The 12,497-nt window shown below is 34.6% G+C and overlaps 1 protein-coding gene across 1 annotated transcript in view; it reads right to left on the reverse strand.

Moving 5' to 3' along the window:
• The window catches only part of LOC124358513 (fat-like cadherin-related tumor suppressor homolog), a 733,849-nt gene that overhangs the window by 670,470 nt on the left and 50,882 nt on the right, over positions 1–12,497 (reverse strand).

The following is a 12,497-nucleotide window of genomic DNA, read 5'->3' on the forward strand; positions in this document are numbered from 1 at the left end:
AATAGTAAGATTAGAAACTCTCACCCTTGATTAAAGTGTTTGCGCACATTTAACTATGGGGCCCTACTTATTTCACTGTATACTAGCGCTCGGTAGTGTCACGTGACGTGCGGTGATCCGACGAACTAAGTCGCCCGATCGTCCCCTCGCATTCCGGTCTTCGTCTATTCATCTTCTGGAAAAAAATTCCTGTTCTTTGAACCACATTGGTTGATGATTCCATACACCCAGCTCATAAATACCTCTTAAAATTTTGCGTACTTGATTTTTTCCAATAATATTCCCTCTTCATAATTTCAGATCGTTATGCACGTCTAAAAATTAATTTGTAGTTTATTATTAAATTATATTGCAGTATTTAACGGAACTGTACCTGAATCTTTTGCATGATGACCAGTTTGTACACTTTAATTTGACTATTTGTTTTAATTGATTGCTAATTATATAACTGCTTATTTTATTTATCCTTCTTCTAGAGGATTAATGCTTTTAGTAACCGATTTCAATGTTTGAATTTGTAACTGTCCAAAAAGATGACTTACCATCCATCACTTTGATAGTTCTCCTCAAAATTCCGAAAGGACTTTGTCTAAACAAATAAAATAATAGTTTTATATTGAAAGGAATTTATTACAATCAACTTAAATCGGACTCACAGAAACATTTAGTACAATTGATAACCATAGACATAGTCAACGAGATGATCTTAAAATCAAGCCAGTCGGATGGGATTAACAAAAGATGAATTTTTTTATTATTATAAATTTAAGCTGTATCTCATTTATATTTTCTTCTGTTTAGTGTTAAAGTTTGAAAGCGTATCTTTTACTTTGTTTCACTATAATAAAGATCAGAAATAATCCAAATACAAGCTGTAACGAATTTGTTTTCTTTCTAAAGAATAATGAAGCAGTTTGGCGTTTCCACAAAAATACAATAAGAGTGAGGAGGAAATTAAACTTTTGTCCGCAAATTAAGTGTTACACACTACACCTTTAGGTTTCTGAGAGTAATTAATTATAGACTATAAGAATATTTGTGTAGTAACTATATATTTTAACGACCAAATGGAACTAATGTGATACAACTTTGGAGTACAATTCGTGGAGGCACTCGTGTCACCAGACGAGATGGAACGTAGACCGTTAAACTCCCTAGGGATATTATGGAAATAGTAATAATGCAGGCAAGCTCTAAGAAAAAGAATAAGTAATAATACTACTATGTAATAACACTTCTGTTACCGGAAGAGACCTCTCACGGGATAGGAAGTAGGCAGTTCAACAACCTAGGAATATCATGGATAAGATGAATTAAGTATACAATTTTAACAGTCATTCTTATATAATGGCTTTGGAGCAAGAAGTAATAATAGAATATAAAGGAAAATGTTTAGTGTTGATATTTGTGGAGATTAAACCACATATTTATTAATTAGTAATAACTAATTATTAATTTAGTAATTAGTTATTGAATTTTAAGTGATTTGTATAGTGTACGGATTTGACTAAAATGTCAACCGTTATTCATATATAATGGCTTTAGAGATAGAAGTAATAATAGAATACAAGGAAAAATGTGTAGTGTTGATTTTTGTGGAGATTCAACTACGACTTCAACAACCAACTAAAACTAATGTGCAATACTTTAGAGTTGGTTGGGACTGAGGACGATCAATAACCATGGAAGGTAACAATAGAGACGGATACTTAGAAGAAGAAGTAGTAATGATATACATTAGGGGATGTTGTGTAGTGTTGATTTTTGTGGAGATTCAACTACGTCTTTAACGATCAACAGGAACTGATGTGTAATAAATTTAGAGCTTAATTCCTGTAAAGCAACAGTTTTGTCGAATTAGGAAGACCTATTCTGGGATGTTACGTTAGACGTTCAAGGATTATCATGACTAAGAGTAATTAGTTATTGAATGTTAAGAGATTTGTGTAGTGTGCGAGTTTGACTATGATTATAACGGTCAAGGGAATTCATGTATAATGAATTTGGAGTAAGAAGTAATAATAGACTACAAGGAAAAATTTGTAGTGTTGATTTTCGTGCATATTAAACTACGTGTTCAACGAACTACTGAAACTAATGTGTAATAATTTTAGAGTTCTAGTCGTACAAGCAAACACGTGTGTCACCAGACGATACCTTAACCGGGTCGAGACAGACCGATTATTATCTTGGAATGTAATAATAGAGGCAGACCATTAGAAGAAGAAGAAGTATTGATAGAAAGTAAGGAGGGTTGTATAGTGTAAATTTTTTTAGAGATAAAACTACGTTTTTATTCCCAGCCCTTATATAGGTAATCTGAGATATAGGTAACATAACCAACAGTGATGGTGTCTAGAGAGGTCGGTCGCTTAGCCTACACACCGTGCCCTTCTGCCCAACCTTCGGATATCCCCACACCTCTTCTGCCAGAGCTACAGAGACTCTGCAAGTGGTGGAAAAAACGAATAATGGGAACAGGAAGGATAGAAGATTGTGAAAAAGGCAATGGAGCACCATATTCAGGATTTTGTAGGTAGGGATACAATGGGTGACATATCAAACCGAAAAAAAATAATATAATAGAAGGGGTATGTCCGTTTACCCCAGTATCTGGGAAACCTTATGAATTTTTGTGAATTTAAAATTTGCATAGTATATAGAAAAAATATATTTATAACTTTGTATTGTAAAATACTATAAAAAATAAATAAATACAAACTTGCTATAAAAAAAGGCAGTTAACCAACCTAAGAATATCATAAACAAGAAAAATTAATTATGGATTGTGAGATTTGCGTACTGTGGTGTTTTGACTACGATATCAATAGCCACAAGTAGAACTCACGTGTAATAATTTAGAACTCTTCATGAATGGGACGTACACCAAATGTAACGAACAACTGGAATTGATGTGTAACAAATTTAGAGTTAAATTTGAACAAGGAAAAACGCGTGTCACCAGACGAGGTCTGTCAGGTTTCAAATAGGCAGTTAAGAACCCTAGGAATATCATGGATGAGAGTAAATAATTATAGGCTGTAAGTAAATATGTATAATATTGATTTGTGTGGAGATTACACTACGATTTTAGCGACAAACTGGAGATGATGTGTAAAATATTTTGAGTCCAATGACACACAAACATGATTGTCATGAGACTTTATCCAAGGTGAGACCACAGGCCGTTCAAAAACCAAGGAAAGTAATAATAGACCAACAAATTACAAATAAGTGGTAATATATCTTGGGGAAAGTTGTGTATTGACGATTTGTGTGGAGATAAAACTAAATGTTCAACGACCAACTGGAGACGATTTCGTGCAACTAAACACGAATACCTCCCAGGACAGGACTCAGGGCGTTCAACCAGATAATATCATGAATAAGTTAAATTAATTATGGATTATTAGGAGATTTGCGTAGTGTGATTTAGCTAAGATTTCAATGGAAACTTTAAATCATATATAATAACTGAGCCCTCTCCTAAGATGGGACTCAGGCCGTTCAACTACTTAGAAATATCACGACTAAGAGTAAGTATGGAAAATAAGAAGATTTATGAAGAAATTAAAGTACAATGTTAACGACCAACTAGAACTTACGTGTAGTAACTATGGAGTTCAATTCAAACAATCTAACACGTGTGTCCCCAGACGATACCATACCAGGGGTGCGACACAGGCCAATCAACAATCTAGGACAGTAATAATAGACGTAGACTCTTAGACGAAGAAAAACTAATAGTACATTATTAAGATAGGCGTGCAGTGCCGATTTTTGTACAGATTAAAATGCGTGTTAAACGACCAACTGGGACATTTGTGCAATAACTTTGGAGTTCAACGTGCATCCAAACCCATTTGTCGAAGGAAAACACTTCTTCCGGGATAGTACGTAGGCCGCTAAACAATCTAGAGAACCATGATTAAGAGAAATTAATAATTATGGATTATAAGGAGATTTGCCGTAGTGTGAAGATTTTACTAAGATTCAAATGGCCAACTAGAACTCATGTGTAACGGCTTTTGGGTTAAGTTCGTGTAAGCAGACACTTGTGCTACCGGCGAGACCTCTTCCAGATTAGACCTAGAAATCTCATGACGGAGAGTAAGTAATAATAGACTATATGAAAAATTTTGTAGAAATTAAACTAAGAGTTTAATGACAAACTGGAACTGACGTGTAATAACTGTTGAGGGCAATTTGAAAAGGAAACGGGGTAGGACGTAAGCCATTAAACAACCCAAGTCTATCATGGAGAAAGTAGTAATACAGGCAGACCCTTAGAAGACGAAGTAATCATTTACTATAAGGAGAATTTTGTAATGTCAATTATTGAGAAGATTGAAGTGCGTGTTCAACGAACAACAGGAACTCATGTGTAATAACTTTGGAATTCTATTCGTAATTCAGGAAGGTTCTTAAAAGAACAATAAATAATGAATAACTAAAATGATAGTTGTGCAGTATCGAGTTTTGTAAAGATTACATTACGTGCTCAACGACCAACTGCAGATGATGTGTAATAACTTCGGAGTTGAATTCGTGTAAGAAAACACTTTTGTCAAAGAAGAAGACTTTTACCGGGATAGAACGTATACCGTTCAACAATCTAGAAATATCATGACTAAGAGTAGCTAATAATGGACTATTGAGAGATCTGATACTGATGGGGTTTTGACAGAGATTTCTAAGGCCGAATAGAATTCATGTGTAATAACTTAAGAGTTGAATTTCGAGCAAGCAAACATTTGTACCACCGGCGAGACCTCGTCCTGGATAGGACGTAGGCTGTCAACATCCTACTAATATCATTACAAAGTAATAATGTATATACAAAGTATATTATTTATTAAGTATACTATATTATTACAAAGTAATAATATAAGAATATAAAAAGATTTATATAATGTGGATTTGTGTGAGGATTTTATAGAGGTTTTTTTGTTGTGGTTTATGATTGACAAATTTTTATGTTTTAAGGAAATTCTTTTTTCAGGTTCTCAAGTACAAAGTAGATCCTAAATAAAACGTTATTAATCATAGACTCAAGCAGAAAAACAAGAAGTAATTAAAAAGTAATAATTAAAAAAAAAGAAAAAATCAATGTCCTATGGAATTACAGCCAATCTTATGCCTTAAAAAGGATAACGTGAACACCTTTTAACAGTAATCAAGTGAATTCACTAATACAAAAACATGTAAAGCACTACTTTTACACTCTCCAATTTACTATGTTCATACATCATCAAGCTTCATGAAAATTAAGCTTAGGAGATAGTTTAGAGTGCATAATACACTTTTTCCTAATACGTTATTCCAAAATATTTAAGAAGAAAGTAGGTCTTTGGATTTCGATGTATTTAAACCTTTGTTTGTGCAGTCTTTCATTTCATAGTCTGTGTCTCATATTTTGCTGCAACAGAAATGTACCAGTTTGAAAAAACCTTATAGTTATAATTTAATCGGCCTTAAGATATAGGTATGTTTCCGTCTCAGTTTAAAGCATGTCCCACCAGGTCCCATAATGTCTCAAGAATGTAAAATTATGAATTGGAATTTGGAAAATTATGTACAACATAAGGAAATAACAAAGGAGATAAATTGAAGTACTGGCACATGTAAGAATATATATGGACTGGAGGCTTATTGAGATGAGAGCAGACTCACTTTTAAAAGAAATACAACTTGGAAAACCTAAAACAAGAAACCGCCAAAATAAATCCAAACAAAAATCATGGGACAAGTATGGAAGAGGCAAAAGACAGAGGAAGATTCAGAGCGAGTACTGATGACACTGGAATGATGGCGTACTGAGCGAATAACTGTACACTACAATACACAGTAATTTGAAAGATGGCTATTTATCTCTAACACCTATATCTTTCATATGTCCTTGATATTGATGAAGAACCACCTACTATTAGTAATCGTTATCATAAAGTTTAATTTGACATATAAGACATTTTCTTGTACCTTTCGGACCTCCTATTATGAAAAAAACTTATTTTATCGGACATATTTTCAAAAGATGTTGTAACAAATTATTTCGGATTAGTTAATAAGGTGAACTTGTTCTTCCTCTAGGATAACATGCCAACTTCTGACATTAAAGATCTTTAGGATATCTGGCATATGGAAACTAGAAAAACTCTAGAATCTTTTCACATCTACAATATTTAGGTCACGGATTAGAGCCTGACATTTGTAAGCATCCGGCTCGGAAACGCTCAGTCCAAGAGAGATGCCTCAATATCTGTTTCTGAAACAACTCCAACATTATAATATTTCAAACTCTACACAATCCTATACTTATTCTGAAACTGCTTGAAGTCTATATCCCAAGTTTGTTTTCCAGGCTCTCTGGAAGGTTTCTGAAAATTATTGATGTCTAGGAACTCTCAATCATTGAGAAACATAAGCATCTAAGTTTAGTTCCTAATTACTACAAATGTGTTATCTATAGACTTATCTGGCCCCTTGGAAATGACGACCTCTAAAAGCTTTAGCAAAAAAGAAATATTCTTCTTCTTGGAGCTTCCAGCCTGTGAAAGCTTTGAAGATTTAAAAGCTTTCAGCATATTAAAACTAACTACTACTAAATATTACCACGGACGCTCTGCACCACTGGAAGCATATTTTTAACATGCGGCAACTCCCTGCCTCCTATACCTCCTAACCATGATCCGCTTTCAATAATCATACGTTACAAGGTCAAATGAAAACAGTTCATTCCAAGTGCACGTTCTCTCTCATCTAAGAGCATATATTAATACTTTTTGGTAAAATTTCTTCCATATCATTTTGGATTGACTTTAACTGATATACACGATCTCCGAGATAGAGAGGAAATCATTTTGATCCTGAAGCTGGATTCTGATGACTGAATGCGTTGATCTACTAGCGCTATTAAAGGGCATTATGTATTTTAGAGAATGTACATACCAATTTTGGTTGAAGTCTACTGATAACATGAAACTTAAAAGATTATAAATCATGAAATGGTTTTAACTCGAGAATTCCACCCACTCTGTTCCTATTCCCCATTGTGGTCTAACCTCGGGAAAAATTCACCCCTAGATAGTTTATGCCAGCTTTGAAATCAGTCCATCCAAACCCAAGGTGTATTGAATTGTCGAGTGGAATACAAGATATGGTAATTGTGACAGCCCTCTTTCGGTAGATTGTCTCAGAGAAACCACCGCTAAAGCTTGGAACGCTCTTTGCCGGGGTTAATTAGAATCGGTTAAATTGCAATTGGAAATCGTGATAATAATACATGTATAATTCTTCCTGTTTACTAATAATACGATAGATAGATTTCAGACTGCTAATTATAACAACAGTTTTATATTGAGAACAAATACGGTTAATTAAAAGGTGATTTTTGTACACGAACACATTTATATATGAATATAAAGACAGTTGAAACATTGATAAAATAAGAACAAAACAATTAGTTATAAAACACTAATAACTGGGGATAGTGCTTCGGTAGAAACGTCTGAAGAAATAAATAGTAAAGTGAAAAGAGCGCATTAAAAACTCGCTCCTTATGTACCGTAAAAGATGATTCACAAATTTAAACCCTACAATAAATTACGAAATAAATTTTGTACCCAATTACAGATCCTTAGTACCATCGAATGAAAAGTTATAAGAGAACTCATTTTATACTCATTAACAGTAATTGGTTATTTATAAAAGATATGAAATGCTGGACTTTTCTCTTGATTTACACTGACTCGATGTAATTACTGAAGAATATCTTCAGATTCTTGCTTGAATGAGCAGCGAAGTTTACTTTGACTTTATAAACATGGTAAATATAACACTTTGATAATATTGAATCTTTGGGTAAAATTTAATTTCGTTGCAAAGTAGCAATGCTTTTCATTTATGTACACTAATTTATATTAAAATAAGATGATAATTTAGCTAAACGTATTTATTTTTACAGATATCCTGGATACGCTAGTATTTATATTGTAAGCTGTGAGTAACCATTGTGAAAATTAGTAGTCAATACACTGTATTCGAATTTATACGCATTTAGGCCACTCGGTCAGCAAAGCGAGTTTACACAGCTGAGAGCCGGACACTAAGGCCATATTTTGAACAAATTGAAAACTTACTAGTAAAGAAGTGTAATATTAAAGTGTATAAATGTACCGAGAAACGCAGAGCCCCTCGGTCAGCAAAGCGAGTTTACACAGCTGAGAGCCGGATACTAAGGCCATATTTTGAACAAATTGAAAACTTACTAGTAAAGAAGTGTAGTATTAAAGTGTATAAATGGGCCGAGAAACGCAGAGCCACTTGGTCAGCAAAAGCGAGTTTACACAGCTGAGAGCCCGGATACTAAGGTCATATTTTGAACACATTGAAACCGTACTAGTAAAGAATGTAGTATTAAAGTGTATAAATGGGCCGAGAAACGCAGAGCCACTTGGTCAGCAAAGCGAGTTTACACAGCTGAGAGCCGGATACTAAGGTTCATATTTTGAACACATTGAAACCGTACTAGTAAAGAAGTGTAGTATTAAAGTGTATAAAATGGGCCGAGAAACACAGAGCCACTCGCGTCAGCAAAACGACTTTACACAGCTGAGAGCCGGATACTAGGTCCATATTTTACAAAAAATTGAAAAAACTTACTATTAAAGAAGTGTAATATTAAAGTGTATAAATGCGCCGAGACACGCAGAGCCACTCGGTCAGCAAATCGAGTTTACACAGCTGAGAGCCGGATACTAGGTCCATATTTTACAAAAAATTGAAAACTTACTAGTAAAGAAGTGTAGTATTAAAGTGTATAAATGCGCCGAGAAACGCAGAGCCACTCGGTCAGAAAATCGAGTTTACACAGCTGAGAGCCGGATACTAGGTCCATATTTTACAAAAAATTGAAAACTTACTATTAAAGAAGTGTAATATTAAAGTGTATAAATGCGCCGAGGACACGCAGTAGCCACTCGGTCAGCAAATCGAGTTTACACAGCTGAGAGCCGGATACTAGGTCCATATTTTACAAAAAATTGAAAACTTACTATTAAAGAAGTGTAGTATTAAAGTGTATAAATGCGCCGAGACACGCAGAGCCACTCGGTCAGCAAATCGAGTTTACACAGCTGAGAGCCGGATACTAGGTCCATATTTTTACAAAAAATTAAAAACTTACTATTAAAGAAGTGTAGTATTAAAGTGTATAAATGCGCCGAGAAACGCCAGAGCCACTCAGTCAGCAAATCGAGTTTACACAGCTGAGAGCCGGATACTAGGTCCATATTTTACAAAAAAATTGAAAACTTACTATTAAAGAAGTGTAGTATTAAAGTGTATAAATGCGCCCGAGACACGCAGAGCCACTCGGTCAGCAAAATCGAGTTTACACAGCTGAGAGCCAAATACTAGGTCCATATTTTACAAAAAATTGAAAACTTACTAGTAAAGAAGTGTAGTATTAAAGTGTATAAATGCGCCGAGAAACGCAGAGCCACTCGGTCAGAAAAATCGAGTTTACACAGCTGAGAGCCGGATACTAGGTCCATATTTTACAAAAAATTGAAAACTTACTATTAAAGTGAATAATGCGCCGAGACACGCAGAGCCACTCGGTCAGCAAATCGAGTTTACACAGCTGAGAGCCGGATACTAGGTCCATATTTTACAAAAAATTGAAAACTTACTATTAAAGAAGTGTAGTATTAAAGTGTATAAATGCGCCGAGAAACGCCAGAGCACTCAGTCAGCAAAACGACTTTACACAGCTGAGAGCCGGATACTAGGTCCATATTTTACAAAAATTGAAAACTTACTATTAAAGAAGTGTAGTATTAAAGTGTATAAATGCGCCGAGAAACGCCAGAGCCACTCAGTCAGCAAAACGACTTTACACAGCTGAGAGCCGGATACTAGGTCCATATTTTACAAAAAATTGAAAACTTACTATTAAATAAGTGTAATATTAAAGTGTATAAATGCGCCGAGACACGCAGAGCCACTCGGTCAGCAAATCGAGTTTACACAGCTGAGAGCGGATACTAGGTCCATATTTTACAAAAAATTGAAAACTTACTATTAAGATAAGTGTAATATTAAAGTGTATAAATGCGCCGAGAAACACAGAGCCACTCGGTCAGCAAATCGACTTTACACAGCTGAGAGCCGGATACTAGGTCCATATTTTACAAAAAATTGAAAACTTACTATTAAAGAAGTGTAGTATTAAAGTGTATAAATGCGCCGAGAAACACAGAGCCACTCGGTCAGAAAAATCGAGTTTACACAGCTGAGAGCCGGATACTAGGTCCATATTTTACAAAAAATTGAAAACTTACTATTAAAGAAGTGTAGTATTAAAGTGTATAAATGCGCCGAGAAACGCAGAGCCACTCAGTCAGAAAACGACTTTACACAGCTGAGTGCCGGATACTAGGTCCATATTTTACAAAAAATTGAAACTTACTATTAAAGAAGTGTAGTATTAAAGTGTATAAATGCGCCGAGAAACGCATAGCCACTCAGTCAGCAAAACGACTTTACACAGCTGAGAGCCGGATACTAGGTCCATATTTTACAAAAAATTGAAAACTTACTATTAAAGAAGTGTTAGTATTAAAGTGTATAAATGCGCGAGAAACGCCAGAGCCACTCGGTCAGCAAAAGACTTTACACAGCTGAGAGCCGGATACTAGGTCCATATTTTACAAAAAAATTGAAAACTTACTATTAAAGAAGTGTAATAAGTGTATAAATGGGCCGAGAAACGCCCGGGGCTACTCGGTCAGCAAATCGAGTTTACACAGCTGAGAGCCGGATACTAGGTCCATGTTTATACAAAAAATTTGAAACTTACTATTAAAGAAGTGTAATTATTAAAGTGTATATATTAAAGAAATGTACCGAGAAACGCCGAGGCTACTCGGTCAGCAAAATCGAGTTTACACAGCTGAGAGCCGGATACTAGGTCCATGTTATACAAAAAATTGAAACTTACTATTAAAGAAGTGTAATATTAAAGTGTATAAATGGGCCGAGAAACGCCAGAGCCACTCAGTCAGCAAAACGAGTTTACACAGCTGAGAGCCGGACACTAAGGCTATATCAGAGCAGCTGCTATGCATCCCACAGATAAACTGACATGAAATGCAAATAGCTCCACCACAGTAAAACTTTTATCTGACATAACAGTGACATACAGTCTGCTCTTGTTTATTCTGTTCTGACCAGCGCAACGGTGCCCTAGCGCTTGTTTTATGTCGCTCTACAACAGAACTATCACCGGTATTACTGCACCTCAAACAGACTCCATACACATCTCCACATCGCTTCAACAACGTAACAATTTATCTGTATGGAAATCACAAACACCTTGTCGGTGCCACCTATTTAGGTAATCATCCATCCTCTCGGCATATTTAGATGTTTTATCGTTTTATTCCAACTCATGTAATTCTATTATAAAGTCTTCGAATTACAGCATACTCTAAACGATTTTTTATCACCAAGCTCTTTCTTTCTGTACTAAAAAAGAAAGTGTAAAAGGAGTTTCAAACAACTGTTTAAAATAGCCTCACTTAATACAAAAACAATCAAGATATTGTATAGCTGTGTACAGAATGGATGAAACACATGGGGTGGGGATGTCTGATGTCGAAGAAATAAATACTTGAAATAGCACACGAAAATTTATATGCAAGTTACACTATGGCAAAAACACTTACACACACAATTTACCAAAGAGTGGTATATAAAAACTAGGGTTAAGAATATATACATAAATAAATAATGAATACAGCAAATAAAACAATAACCAGAGGAAAAAAGTATTTATTTCAATCTCAAGTACGTTTATTAATTTTTTAATTATTTCAACTCCCTAAAAATATAGATTATAATCGAAATTTAATTATAATAACAAAACCAACATAACGCATTAAGAAAATTTAATCATATCAAACCATTTTTTGAAACCCACATACACAGATGAAACTATTTATTAATAACAATATTCTCTTCCAACGAACCGTAAGGTAAAAAATAAAGTAGAGCAAAAGTCCATATAAAAAAAGGTTAAAACTAAATTTGACTACCGCGCACTTTTACGTTGGAGTACCTCCCTACGTCAAAAGAAAAAGGGTGATTTATTTTCCGCCATCTACTGTATATAAACCTATTTAAATTTCCTCCATACTGTATACATTTAATAAAAAATACATAAATATGCGTTCTATACGTTTTATAGAACTCTCGGCATAAACCTCAAAGTTTTAATTAATAGAGCCTTCAAATGAAATTTCCTTTTTAATTGTTAGAAGAAACCATATTCATTTTAACGCTACAGTAGAAAATGCCGAGAGTTATGAATATTTAATATTTGCTAGGTTTATTTAGAGTAATTGCCTCTGAAATTTAATTCCTAACTATGACCGCCACAACAAATAAACCACACGCAGTGACCGATAACTCAATACCTTCGTTATGAAATAAAG

This window comes from Homalodisca vitripennis, chromosome 3 (genome assembly GCF_021130785.1).
Source record: "Homalodisca vitripennis isolate AUS2020 chromosome 3, UT_GWSS_2.1, whole genome shotgun sequence".
Lineage (NCBI taxonomy): Eukaryota > Metazoa > Arthropoda > Insecta > Hemiptera > Cicadellidae > Homalodisca > Homalodisca vitripennis.